Below are 15,173 nucleotides of genomic sequence, written 5' to 3'. Positions count from 1 at the left end.
GGTCGTCCAACAATCAGACCATGTGTACCAGGCTTTAGAGTGCCACCGCTCCTCTTAGTTCTGGAGCCGGCCTGCACTCCAAAGGCCAGAAATTATGTACTGGAAATGATTTATCAAACTGGATGTTGCGACTGGAAGTCAGGGACCATAAGGAGGTTGCCATATTGGGGTGGGGCTATCGCAGAGTAGTACTTCCTTTCTTTTTTTCTAGACCTGGTCCCTTGGTGATGCCGTCAATCTAATCCAGAGATCAGATGAGAAGTGGACAGAATATGACTATGATGGTATTAAAGGGGTTGTAAACCCTTGTGGTTTTTCACCTTTAATGCATTCTGTGCATTAAGGTGAAATTCCTTCTATACTGCAGCACCCCCCCCCCCCGACCCCTCCTTTACTCACCTGAACCTGGTCTTTCCAGCGCCGAGAACGAGCACACAAGCTCCAGCCGGTGTCTCGGGTCCTGATTAAATAGATTGATAGCATCGCAACCATTGGTTCCCGCTGCTGTCAATCAAATCCAATGGGGCGGGGCTGAGTCCTGCTGTCTGTCAACAGATGCAGCATCAGGACATGGGAGCATGCCCACACGAATTCACCAGGGAGAGCGCTTCTCCAACTGGGCACTTGAGAAGAGGAGGAGCCAGGAGCGGCGCTGAGGGACCCAAGTAGAGGAGGATCAGGGCCACTCTGTGCAAAACCAATTGCACAGAGGAGATAAGTATGACATGTTTGTTTAAAACAAAAACAAAGGTTTGGTTATCGTTTAACTTTCTGAGAGGATAGACTGGGTGCCTAGCCACACTTCTATGTCCTGTTCGTAATTGCCTGACAGTATAGGCATATACATGTAACTTTGCTCTTGGTTTGGAAACAAATTCTACATGCATTATTTTCTGTTGTCAGCCTTCTAGTGAATTTGTATAATGAAATAGCTCAGTGTTTGGTTGTCTTTCCTCACACTCTAGTTGTTGTTTTGTTTCATCATATTTCTTAATGCTCCTCCATGCTGAATGAAAAACAGTTATTGTAAATGAAATCTTGTATTTTATAGTCTACATGACAAATTCCTTGTGTAATGAGGGAGCGTCACATGATTTCAGCATGACCCAATAACCACCTTTGGGGCAATGTTTGTGTGAGTTGTGCTCACCCTTGAATTCTGTGGAGATTTTCCATAAACTCAGAATGTTAATGGTGTCAGACGTGTCATAAAATACAAGTATTCGGCTCGATTCACAAAAGTGAGTACACTCCTCACATTTTTGTTAATATTTTTATATCTTTTCATGTGACGACACTGAAGAAATGGCACTTTGCTACAATGTAAAGTAGTGAGTGTACAGCTTGTATAACAGGGTAAATTTGCTGTCCCCTCAAAATAACTCAACACACAGCCATCAATGTCTAAACTGCTGTCAAAAAATGTGAGTACACCCCTAAGTGAAAATGTCCAAATTGGGCCCAAAGTGTCAATATATTGTGTGGCCACCATTATTTTCCAGCACTGCCTTAACCCTCTTGGGCATGGAGTTCACCAGAGCGTCACAGGTTGCCACCGGAGTCCTCCTCCATGAGGACAAAAAATGTCCACACCCGAAGCTGGCTCCCCCCTCACTCCTCTTTCCCCTCACTCCTCTTTCCCCTCACTCCTCTTTCCCCTCACTCCTCTTTCCCCTCACTCCTCTTTCCCCTCACTCCTCTTTCCCCTCACTCCTCTTTCCCCTCCCTCCCGATAAGTCATCCCCCCTGCAACCCAAAAACCACGGGCCAGGCTCTTGTCCTACCCTCTACCCCAAAGCACCTCCCTCCTCATGGCATGTGGTCTGGTATGGTTCCGGAGGGGAATGATCACGTATTCCCCTCTTTCCTTGCCTGTCGGGGTGCAGCATGCTCGGTTAAGGGCCTGGTATGTATTTTTTTTGGGGGGGGGGGGGGGGTCGGGTGTTTTAAAAAAAAAAAAAATGTATTACTTGCATTCTTTATTTTACGTTTAGCTGTCAGCGGGGATGAGTCCTCGGTTGTTAAGGACGCTGGAGGCATGTATGTTCCCTAACAACTATGTTGTTTACTGGTTGTTAACAACCAAGGTGTGCCGCCAAAGTTGGACAAAGCTTGTGCATTTTAAAACATTCAGGTACGACTTTTAAGGGTTAACATTGAAGTCTATGGCCCTCAATTCGCATGAAAGTTGAACCAAAGTAACGCATGAACTACTTTGAAGTCGCTGCCACTTTAAGTTGCATAGATATGAGCGGTACGTTTTGGAAAGCATGGAGTGCAACTTGTCATGCGACGTTAGGGGTCCAAAGTTGCATGACAAGTTGCACAAATGTGAATGGAACAGTTTGAAACACTGGGTGGGAAGGATCAGCAATCCACAGTGGTCACATGACCGAAAGCTGGTGCCAATGGCTACCAACCTTTAGCCCAGGCCAAGAGCGGCCTTTGCGCTGGGAACGTGCTGTCCGCACATGAATGTTTACCCAGCGACATATATGCTGCTGCACACATCTATTAGATGGTCATACAGGACATCCTAAGAGTCCATTCACACAGGGGCAACTCCTGATCCGACTTCAGGTCGCCCCTAGTCACCTCAGGTCGGACAACATTTAAAAAGCAATGTAAGTGAATGAGAGCCGTCTTAATGCACACTACTGAAGTCGCTCCGACTTCAGAAAAGGTTCCTGTACTACTTCTATCCGACTTGTAGGCGACCGGTACCCATTGATTTCAATGGAGATCGCCTCCAAGTCGGATCTCCGTCTATACGGAGGCGACTCTGACAGAATTATCAGCTCTCAAGAGGGAACTCCACGCCAAATTTCTGAAAAAAATTTGGCGTGGGTTCCCCCTCCGAGAGCATACCAGGCCCTTAGGTCTGGTATGGATTCCAAGGGGAACCCCCTACGCCGAAAAAACGGCGTGGGGGTCCCCCCCCAGATCCACACCAGACCCTTATCCGAGCACGCTACCCGGCCGGCCAGGAAAGGGGGTGGGGATGAGCGGGCGGCCCCCCCCCCTCCTGAGCCGTACCAGGCCGTGTGCCCTCAACATGGGGGGGTGCCTTGGGGGAGGGGGGCGTGCGCCCCCCCACCCCAAAGCACCTTGTCCCCATGTTGATGAGGACAAGGGCCTCTTCCCGACAACCCTGGCCGTTGGTTGTCGGGGTCTGCGGGCGGGGGGCTTATCGGAATCCGCGAGCCCCCTTTAATAAGGGGGCCCCCGGATACCGGCCCCCCACCCTATGTGAATGAGTATGGGGTACAATGTACCCCTACCCATTCACCTGTGAAATAAAGTACAAAAAAAAACACAACACAGGGTTAAAATATTTTATTGCACAGCTCCGGGGGTCTTCCGTCTTCGGGGGTCTTCTCGCCGGACTCCTCCGCTATCTTCTTGTAGCTCTTTTGCTAGCGGAGGAGTCCGGCTTTCTTCCTCGCCGCCGGCCTCTTCTTCCGACTTCGGGGGTCTTGTCCCCCTCTTCGGTTCTTCTGCCGGGCCACCGCGCCTTCTTATAGCTCTTTTACAGGCGGTGGCCCGGTCTTCTGTCGCCGCCGCCGCCTTCCGTTCTTCTCCTTCTTCTTCTCCTGGAGATGTTGACTCGACGAGCTCTCCGGCCACAATGCCAGGGACGCGCTCCGCTGCCACTTATATAGGGACAATGGGGCGGTGTCACATGGGTTGGTCACATGGGTTGATGTCACATGGTGACCCCGCCCCCTTACCATGTGACATCAACCCATGTGACCAACCCATGTGACATCAACCCATGTGACACCGCCCCATTGTCCCTATATAAGTGGCAGCTCAGCGCGTCCCTGGCATTGCGGCCGGAGAGCTCGTCGAGTCAACATCTCCAGGAGAAGGAGAAGAACGGAAGGCGGCGGCGGCGGCGGGCGGCGGCGGCGGCGGCGACGGCGACAGAAGACCGGGCCACCGCCTGTAAAAGAGCTATAAGAAGGCGCGGTGGCCTGGCAGAAGAACCGAAGAGGGGGACAAGACCCCCGAAGTTGGGAGAAGAGGCCGGCGGCGAGGAAGAAAGCCGGACTCCTCCGCTAGCAAAAGAGCTACAAGAAGATAGCGGAGGAGTCCGGCGAGAAGACCCCCGAAGACGGAAGACCCCCGGAGCTGTGCAATAAAATATTTTTTCCCTGTGTTGTGTTTTTTTTTTTGTACTTTTTTTCACAGGTGAATGGGTAGGGGTACATTGTACCCCATACTCATTCACATAGGGTGGGGGGCCGGTATCCGGGGGCCCCCTTATTAAAGGGGGCTCCCGGATTCCGATAAGCCCCCCGCCCGCAGACCCCGACAACCAACGGCCAGGGTTGTCGGGAAGAGGCCCTTGTCCTCATCAACATGGGGACAAGGTGCTTTGGGGTGGGGGGGCGCACGCCCCCCCTCCCCCAAGGCACCCCCCCATGTTGAGGGCACGCGGCCTGGTACGGCTCAGGAGGGGGGGGTCGCCCGCTCGTCCCCACCCCCTTTCCTGGCCGGCCGGGTAGCGTGCTCGGATAAGGGTCTGGTGTGGATCTGGGGGGGGACCCCCACGCCGTTTTTTCGGCGTAGGGGGTTCCCCTTGGAATCCATACCAGACCTAAGGGCCTGGTATGCTCTCGGAGGGGGAACCCACGCCAAATTTTTTTCAGAAATTTGGCGTGGAGTTCCCCCTTGAGCTCATTCTCTGCTTGGCCACGGCAAAAGTCGCCTGGCCTGGGGCGACTTGTAAGTCGTCCCAAGTCAGGTTGAAGTCATCATAATGGGCCGATACGCTAGAAAAGTGTCGCAAACGCTTTTGTTGACTACCCCCCATTTGAGAAATGTTGTTTAGTGTGTTTTAAAAACTTCAATATGATGCAATTGGTCCCCACCCACATACAGACCGTTCCTTTTTTTTTTTTTTTTCTTAACTTGCGCTCGTTATTTTCAATTTTTATTTTTTTTGCCAATTTGCTTTAAACTGAGTGTGGTTAGCCTGTGGCGTCGGCGCTCATGGAGGAGGCTACACGATAAAGGAATAATGGGCAGTGTTGCTAAGCTTGTCAAAGGGAAATCATTTGATCAGTCAGCAAGACCACATGACAAACAGCTGAGAGGAATTAGATGGACTTTTCAGTGAGAATGGCTTTTGTGAGCGCCTCAGTGCTTCCTGCACACTCCAATCAGATGCTCTTTATATGATTTTTTTTTTTTTTTTTCACCAGCCTCAGAGTTCACATTTTTGGGCGCTGATATGTGGAATGAATAAGGAGATCTGAACCGTGTTTCCACCTGAGCCTTCAGCCGGAGAAAAGAGCGCGTTTCCTCAGAGCAAGGTATGGCCTCCTTCTCCTTCCTTCTTGGGTTTGTGTTTGTTTCTTTAGCTTCACTGTTGTGTTTTTTATTTATTTTTTGTTTTGTTTTTTCTATCTTGCCAAACTGAAAACTCCACATCTGGGTAACGTTTATTTTCTGCTGTCGGCGTAAAGTTGGGTACACACTATAAGAAAATCAGGAAAAAGATCGTATGCTTTTCCTCAATGTTTCACAGCAAAGTGAAAACAGAGGTTAGAACTAATGAGATAAGATAAGATTCTTGTACAACAAAGACTTTATTTTGTTTTATTGTTTCTGATCATGTGCAGTCTTTCATATCTGATTTTTCTCATATGAGAATAGTACACACAAACCATTTGCCCTCCCGGAAGATTTACCCCCCCCCCCCCTTTTCTAACCAGGCCATTTTTTTGCAATACGGCACTGCATTACTTTAACTGACAAGTGCGCAGTCATGTGATGCTGTACACAATTATTTAGGTCCGTTTTCCCCACAAATAGATGTTTCTTTTGGCATTTGATCACCTCTGCGTTTTTTTTTACTTTTTGCGCTATAAGCAAAAAAAGGACACTTTTGAAGCAATGCATTTCCTTTTTTTTTTTTTTTTTTTTTTTTTTAATTTCTGCTGTAAAACATATCCAATAAAAGAACTGAAAAAAAAAAATCTAATTTCTTTATCAATTTAGACCAATATGTATTCTGCTACATATTTTTGGTAAAAAAAATCCTTTGAGCTTAGATTAATTGGTTTGTGCAAAATGTATAGCGTCTGATATTTTTATTGTTTTTATTTTTTACTAGTAAGGGCACTCTCACACTGGGCGCAGGTCCGTTAGCTGGAAAGCGTCGCTAGTTTTAGCAGTGTTTTACTGTTTTAGCAGCGCTTTTTGGCCATCAGCAGGACGATGTTAACCTCCACTAGCGACTGAAGAAAGGGTTGAAAGCACCCGTTTTGCGCTGCTGCTGATGTGCTTTGCAGGCACTTTGGCAGCACTGCCCATTCATTTAAATGGGCAGGGTGATTTTTGAGCTGTGTATACACTGCTCCCAAACCTCCCCAAAGGTGCTGCTTGTTTTTTTAAATTCCCACCCCCATCCCGCAAGCTTTCACACTTGAGAGGCGCTATTTTTAATGCTTAATCACCTATAAAAAGCGCTTTTAGTGTGAAAGGGGTCTAATGACTGCAATCAGCAACTTATGGCTGGATTGCGGCAGACAAATCAGACACTGACACTTTTTGGAGACCAGTGACACTAATACAGCGATTATTGCTAAAAAAAATATGCACTGTCACTGTACTAATGACATTGGCCAGGAAGGGGTTAACACAGGGCTCGACAAAACCCGGGCGCCAGGTCACATTTGCGACTAGAATTAGCGACCTGGGGCAGCACAGCTGGGGGTATCCTGTCTCCGTGGACCCCCCCGGCGTGATCGGGCCGCGCCGCCCGGTAATTGAGCCCCCGGCTTTGAGGCCTTCTGTGATCCTATGGTTCCTTCTGGAATCTGGCGCCCTCTTGTGGCGGCCGTTGGAATTACAACCAGCAATGCTAATGGAGCTATCTCCTTCCCTTTACTTAGAACCCCTAAACATTATATATATATATATATATATATATATATATATATATATATATATATATATATATATATATATATATATATATATATATATATATATATATATATATATATATATATATATATATACATATACACACACATATATATATTTAATCATTTATTTTTATTTTTTTAACACCCTAGAGAGTAAAATGGTGGTCGTTGCAATACTGTCTGTCACACCATATTTTCACAGCGGACTTACAAGCGCACTTCTTTTTTTTGGGGAAAAATAATTTATTTAATAAAAAAAAATAAGACAACAGTAAAGTTAGCCCAATTTTTTTTTTATATTGTGAAAGATAATGTTACGTCGAGTAAATCGATACCCAACATGTCACGCTTCAAAATTGCGCCCGCTCATGGAATGGCGACAAACTTTTACCCTTTTAAAATCTCCATAGGTGACGTTTAAAAAATTCTACAGGTTGCACGTTTTGAGTTAGAGGAGGTCTAGGGCTAGAATTATTGCTCTTACTCTACCGATCGCAGCGATACCTCACATGTGTGGTTTGAACATCGCTTTCATATATGCGTTCGCTTCTGCACGCAAGCTTGGCGGGACAGGGCGCATGTAAACATTTTTTTTTTTTCTTATTTTAACTTTTATTTATTTTATTTTTTTCACTGTTCTTTTAAAAAAAAAAAAAAATGTGTCACTTTTATTTCTATTACAAGGAATGTAAAAATCCCTTGTAATAGAAAAAAGCATGACAGGTCCTCTTATATATGAGATCTGGGGTCAGAGAGACCTCACATCTCATATTTACACTAAAATGCAATTTAAAAAAAAATCGTCATTTGAAAAAAATAAAACAAAATGTCCCTCTAAGAGCTATGGGCAATCACTTGGAGACGGGGGGGGGGGGGCTCGGGGCTATCTTCCCCTCACTCGTCTCCATGTCAGGCCAGGGACAGGTCCAGATCGCCGTCATGGACCTGGCTCCTAACTTTTTTAGCTGGCTCCTAGATTCCAAGCAAATTTGTCAACCCCTGGGTTAACATCAGGGGCAATCAAAGGGCTAAAGTGGAGGGCCACCCTAAGATAAAAAATGGCATTAAAATTCTTAAAAAAATTATAATTTTTTAACTTACCTGAAACGGCTGTTGCTAGGCAGTCTTCCTAATCTTCCTCTTCCACGGTGCTTCCTCCTCTTCGGCGAGTGGCCCCATTGCCTTCTGGGACGTGTGTGTCCCACAAAACAACGGGACCATTCACAAAGCGCCGCGCATGCACGGTAGGAAACGGGCAGTGAAGCCGCAATGCTCTACTGCCTGTTTCCCTTTGTTAAGATGGAGGCACCTGCAGCTGGTCCGATGGAGGGATCAGCCTCAGACGGCTGACATGGCGGGCTGGCTGGACAGGTAAGTGTCCTTATTAAAAATCAGCAGCTACAGTGTTTGTAGCTGCTGACTTTTAAAAAACAAAACAAAATCGCAGAGGAACACCCCTTTAACCACTTCCTGACCGGTGCACGCTGATGTACGTTGACAGAATGGCACGGGCAGGCATATTGCCGTACAGGTACGTCCAATTTTTAAATGCCACCCTGCCATGCGCCGGTCGAGACCCCCGTGAGTCCGGTCGTGGGCCCCGCGGACTCAATCGCCACGGGCATACCCGCGATCCTCTCACGGGGCGGCTGAACTAGGAGATGCCATTGTAAACAGCATCTCCCTCTTCTGCCTAGCAACAAGTGACGCTGATCTCTGCTCCATGTGATTGGAGCAGAGATCAGTGTTCACTAAAAGAAAGCCCAACCCCCCACAGTTAGTAACACACCCCTAGGAACACTTAACCCCTACACTGCCACCCACTGGTTAACCCCTTCACTGCCAGTGTCATTTACACAGGAATCACTGCATTTGTATAGCAGTGATTGCTGTATAAATGACAATGGTCCCAAAAATGTGTCAAAAATGTCCAATGTGTCTGCCATAATGTCGCAGTCACAATAAAAATCTCTGATCGCCGCCATTACTAATTATTTTTTATTTTTTTTATAAAAATGTCATAAAACTCTCCCCTAGTTTGTAAACGCTATAACTTTTGCGCAAACCAATCAATAATCGCTTATTGCGTGTTTTTTTTTATTTTTTTTTTTACCAAAAATATGTAGAAGAATATGTATTGACCTAAACTGAGGGAAAAAAATGTTTTTTATATATTTTTGGGGGATATTTATTATAAAAAAAAATATAAAAAATAATGCGTTTTTTTTTCAAAATTGTCGCTCTATTTTTGTTTATAGCGCAAAAAATAAAAACCACAGGGGTGATCAAATACCACCAAAAGAAAGCTGTATTTGTGGTAAAAAAAGGACGTTAATTTTGTTTGGGAGCCACGTCGCACGACCGCACAATTTTCAGTTAAAGCGGCGCAATGCCGAATCGCAAAAAGTGGTCTGGTCTTTTGGCCAGCAAAATTGTCCGGGGCTGAAGTGGTTAAATGTGTTCCTAGGCAGTGCTTTTGTACTGTAAGGGAGGTGTTTTTACTAAGGGAAGTCATAGATCCGTGTTCCTGCTTTGCAGAGACACAGGATCAATGCTTTCCCTACTGAGAACGGAAATCTTCCTTGCTTGCTTAGGTGGATCGCTGTTCTTCCTGTGTACTGAACAAATGGTGGGTGCCAGCGGTCATCTATTTTGTGGTACCCACCTCTGGGCTCCTGCTGTGTGTGATCGGAGTGAACCGCCGGTGGCTTTCGTGCGTGCCGCAGACCCGGAAGTGTCAGATCATATACTAGGTATGTGATCTGGCACAGAGCGGCTGCCCTGCAGCAGTATATCAACTGTGGGCGGGTCAGCAAGTGGTTAAACTAAAATCCATTAGTTCTGTTCATGGACGAGAAATTTTGGAGTTCACCTCCCGGCCCCCAACAGGCCCGCAACCTTCTGGGGCACGTCACAGGTCCCAGTAGGCTACAGGACCATTTACAAAATGCAGCGTGGCCTGTGCATGTGCAGTGTGAAACTGCAAGGAGTCACAGCCTGGGTGAGGCCGGCGCCGGATTCTTGGCCAGGTGAGTGTCTGTTTATTAAAAGTCAGCAGGTACAAGACTGGCTTATAATTTTTGAAGACCTGACCATGGAACCACTATAAGGCTGGGTTCACATTGATGCGGCTCTGCATGCTGCGTTTTACATGGACATGGAAGCCCGTTCATTTGGATGGGCTGCCATGCCTCCTTAAACACAGAGAAAAGGTCCCTGCACAATTTCCAGTGCGTGTGAAAGCACTCTAGCTTTCACACTGGAGAGGCACGAGAGGCGCTATTTTTAATGCTTAATCACCTATATAGTGTGAAAGGGGTCTTATGACGGCAATCAGGAGTGATTTTCCAGTGCATGCGGCATGCCATTAGACTTGATAGCACCCACACGCATCTCCTGTGTTTTTTTTTTTCCTGTCCGGGTGGTTGCGGCTGTGGGAATAGGCGTGGATCTGCAGCGAGAACCACCCACACAGAACCCAGTCTTAAGGTCCGTTTCAATTTAGTTTGTGCTTTGTTTCAACTTTGGTCTGTCTTGATATTTGCCTTCTGTAGCGCTCTACAGAACAGGATTTAACTTAGGAGAAGGGGTAGCAATATATGTCAAGGAGACTATGCACAGCTTGGATGACCTCAACAGTCTGCTGCTGCTCCCCTATTATCAAATCACAGGCAGCAGCGGGTTCATGATCAGTCTGTATTACTTTTAAAAGGACTTGCAGAATACTGTGGAAGCAGTGTCCAAAAAAATCAAGCAGAGGGAAAAGAACTTGTCACCAGTGGTTTGTGGTCGCTCTCTCTCTCTCTCTCTCTCTCTCTCTCTGCAGCTGATTTTTTATTTTTTTTGTTTTTAACTTGTTGTTCTGAGTGGTGACTCTATATGGCAGTGACCAAAATGGTGGAGGAGTAGGGCTTTTTTTTTGCTTTGTGTCAGTACCACTCCCCGGATAAATGGTGAACTAATACACTGGTGAGGGTTGGGGGAATAATCCAGAAGCAGCAGGAGAGATGGATAAGCCCAAACCTATGGAATGTAGGAGCAGGGACATCAGTGCACTACGATATCTTGAGGAATTAAAAAAAAAAAAAAAATATATATATATATATATATATATATATATATATATATATATATATATGCAAAAATAGAAAACTGCGCCAACCCTATACTAATGAAAATAATAATAATGAAAAAAATATATAATAAAAAATTATAAATCGATGTGCTGGGCGTGACAGAGAAGGGATCAGAAGAGGCTTGCAGGCAGGAATGAGCTGCTGGAGTGATTGGAGACAGCTCCCCATTTGGGATCACGAAGTATCATTATTATCTGGAGGGCACTATTATGAGATGAAGAGTTGACCCACTAAAGAGGAGGATATCTTCTGATGGGACCCATTGAGTATATATAAACGCCCTAACTTGCCTATTTTCTGGTAAGCGCATCTAATATACGGTGACGGGCACTTTTAATGCGCTTTTGGATCGTGTTGAATCACTGTGGTGTCACTAACGTTTATCCAGATTCACATATGAACTTTTCATGATTGGACTTTTGTTTATGACATTATTTCTTGATGCATTTCTGTGTTTTATTTTGCACTTAAGGTGTTCTTATTGTTATAATCATTTGTGATAATCACCTACATATTTTGATAATATATTTCATATTTTTTATTTTTATTTTTATTTATAATTTTTTATTATATATTTTTTTCATTATTATTATTTTCATTAGTATAGGGTTGGCGCAGTTTTCTATTTTTGCATATCTGTTGGGTGTTATATCACATCTATTGCTGCAGCCTGTTTCACATATAGTTTATTTGTATTTATGTTTTTTTCTTAGCGCGGTATATTTTTTCCATATATATATATATATATATATATATTATTCACAGCATGTGATCACTTTTTAGTATAGCCTAGCTTTACTTGCAATAGGGAGTAGTGGGGTCAGGGTACCTGGCTATGAGGTCTAGCAAATGTGAATGGATCTTAAATTAAGTCTGATCAAAATTTTGATTGCATAGTTCCATTGGTCCAAGATGGATCAATGTAAGTAAAGTATGCATAGCTCATACTAGAGAGATTGTTGTGAAATTTGCAAGTCCCTGTAGTAGTCGCTGTTACTAGGGTGATCGCCACTATCTTCCAGGTCTTGTGCTGAGTGGCTTCTCTTCTTCTGCACAGTCACTGCAGGGAGTTGCTTGCTCATCACTGCCACCATTCACAGGACAAATGTTATTTCTCTAAGCGTCTTCCGGGACAGCCCATGAGACCTAGGCCTCCTCCTACCAGAACAGGAAACATGTTATCCCCCACCAGATAAAATAGCGGTCTTCCAGGCCCCATGTCAGTATTAGAGTTTCCTCCGGATGGGGGGGGTAACATGTTTCCTGGAACTGGTTCCCTTAAGTCTCATGAGCATGGCTTCTGTGGTGTTTTTGGGGTGGTATTCCTACCTCCTTCTGGTCCCAGAGCAGCACATCCACCAGGAGAGTAGGTCTGTGGCTGCTGTCCCTGGTGGGGGGGGGGGCTAGCTGTATAAGTTATCATTGGAAGATATAGATGACTTATTAAAGGCTAGCTATATGACACTTGATATAGAAGAGAAGGTACAATTGTCTAAACATGACCTTGTGTACAGAGGTTTACATAAGAAAAAGGCTAGCGTTCTTCCCGTGCATAATACCCTTCCTGATACTATCACGCTGGAGTGGGAAAATCCAGAGGGAAAACCTTACTTTTCCAGTAACCTTAAAAGGATTTTTCCATTTGAAGAGGACACAGCGCAGCCATGGAACAAAAATCTTAAGTTAGGCGCACCTCTTTCAAAAGTTCTTAAAACTCGGACCTAGCATTTTGACGATATGGGAACGTTTAGGGATTCAATGGATAGAAGAGGTGACACCCTTCTTCACAGAGCTTGAGACTCAGCCATTGGGAATCTTAAACCAGCTCAAGCCTCCACATGTGTAGTCAGAAATTTAAAAGTATGGTTGACACAAATACAAACACACTTGTTGGCAGGCACCTCTAGAGAGCAGATTCTGAAATCTTCCCTTTCCTTCTTTTGTCTTTCGCGCAGTGGGGTTTTTGGCTGATTCGTTTGCAAAATCGGTAAGAATGACAGCTAGGACCTTGGCCTTAGTGAATTCAGCCAGAAGAAGCCCATGGCTTAAAACCTGGTCAGGCAACGCTGCCTCAAAATTCAAAAATCAAAAAAGAAAAAAAGTAGGCAGCAGGGTCCTAGAGATGGGGACAATAGGCCCAAAAAACATTGGACAGGAAACAAGGGCAGAGGTAGAGGAGTTGTCTTGTGTAACCCTCCTCAACAACCTGCCAAGCCACAGTGACTCGTGTCTCCCAGTGGGAGGAAGGTTGATGGCTTTTCTCCCACAATGGGCAGCAGTCACCTCAAGTCCATTCATCCTGGACCTAGGGACCTAGTGACCAATGGGTACAGGCTATAATTTTCTTGCCAGCCATCGGAGCAGTTATTGGTCATCTTCCCAATTGGAGACTTGATAGATCAAAAGGTCCTGATCCCGGTTGGATCAGGGCAAGGCATTTTATTCCCATATTTGTCATCAGAAAGCAGTCAAGAAAATACTGGCTTTTCCTGAACCTTCGATCTCTAAACTGGTCAAGCACTTTCATATGGAGATGGTATTTTCAATCAAAAACCTGCTTTACCCAAACTGCTTAATGGCCACTTTGGATTTGAGGGATGCCTATCTGCACATCCCTATCCATACAGCCTTCCAAAGATTCTTGAGACTAGCGGTCAAGCTGGGAACAGAGATTCTGAACTTTCAATTTCAAGCCATCCCCTTTGGTCTGTCCTCAGCCCCAAGCATTTTTACAAAGGTGTTGGGGGAGGTGCTGGCTCTGCTAAAGCTAAAGGCAATTACTATTATCCCTTACCTGCATGACCTAGTGGTGGCGGAGTCATACCAAAAGTTGTTAGCAGATCTCCAGACTGTACAGGACTTCCTCCAATCTCTAGGCTGGTTAATAAACAAAGAGAAGTTTTAATTCCGGCCCAGAAAGTGACATATCTGGGGTACGAATTTTGACCAAAACTTTTTTCTCCTGCAGGAAAAGGTCTCAAAAAATTATGCAAATGATGTCAGTCTTACAGACCAGTCGGTCTCGTTGAGAGATGTTTCAAGAGCAGTGGGTCTGATGACCTCTTGCTTTCTCAGTGCCATGGGCAAGATTTCATCAACACTCATTACAGCTGTTTTCTACTAAAGAAACTGGGGCGGAGATGCAAGTTCCCTGGAATCAAGGGTCTTGTTACCCTCCAAGGTAGAAAGAAGCTTGTGGTGGTGGTGGAGGACACACCTGCAGCTAATGAGGTCTACCATGGTCCATTCCTATATCCTGAGGATCACAACAGATGTGAGTTTCTGGGTATGGGGAGCCCACCTCAGCAACACAATGGCACAGGGAGAATGGTCCTCAAGGGAAGCAAGAGCTTCATCGAATCAGAAAGAGCTTCTAGCGGTTCCAAAAGCCTTGCAGGCATTTCAGACTGAAATCGGTGGTCACAATCTTCAGATTCTCTCTGACAATCTTGCTACAGTTGCGTACCTCAACAAACGGGGAGGTACGAGGAGTTGGATACTTCAATCGGTCACCCAGGAGATTTCATCATGGGCAGAAGGGAATCTAGCCTCAATTACAGCAGTGCACCTGAAGGACACAAAACAGATTATCTCAGCCGCTACCGGGTATGTTGAGACAATTGGTCCCTTCATCCTGAAATCTTTACGGGTCTCACCAACAGATGGAGATGTCCCGAAGCAGACCTGTTTGTTTGCAGATCAGTACAATCACAAGACAGAGAGGTTCTTTTCTCTGAACCCAGTAGATCAATCATTGGGGATCAATGCTCTGGCGAATCCGTGGTCATTGGGCCTCTGTTGCTCCTTCTTGCCTTTCTCGCTAATTCCGGAAGTCGTTTGGAAGTTTCTTCTAGAAGAAACAGATCTTATCCTAATAGCCCTTTTTGGCCCAAGAGGCCATGGTTTTCCCTGTTACAGACTCTGGTCTCAGAGCCTCCACTGAGTCTTCCGACGAGAGACTTATTATCGCAGGGTCCAGTGTTGCACCCACAGGTGGTTTCCTTAAACTTGACGGCCTGTTATCTGAAAAAAAAGTTACCAAGCACCCAGGGTTTCTCTGACAAAGTAGTCAAGACCCTGGTAAATTGCAGAAAAT

The 15,173-nt window shown here is 45.5% G+C and overlaps 1 protein-coding gene across 1 annotated transcript in view; it reads left to right on the top strand.

Annotated features, from left to right (window-relative positions):
• Positions 1 to 5,532: 5,532 nt before the first annotated feature.
• RAB27A (RAB27A, member RAS oncogene family) overlaps positions 5,533 to 15,173 on the top strand; it is a 122,297-nt gene continuing 112,656 nt past the window's right edge. Inside the window, 1 exon segment of the mRNA XM_077468295.1 lies at positions 5,533 to 5,552. The gene's annotated coding sequence lies outside the window, so the exon portion shown is untranslated.

Source organism: Lithobates pipiens, unplaced genomic scaffold (genome assembly GCF_037356315.1).
Source record: "Lithobates pipiens isolate NorthernLeopardFrog02 unplaced genomic scaffold, aLitPip1_a1.2 Scaffold_8, whole genome shotgun sequence".
NCBI classification, from domain to species: domain Eukaryota; kingdom Metazoa; phylum Chordata; class Amphibia; order Anura; family Ranidae; genus Lithobates; species Lithobates pipiens.
The sequence above is the reverse complement of the archived record's forward strand: the minus strand, read 5'-3'. Positions and strand labels throughout refer to the sequence as shown.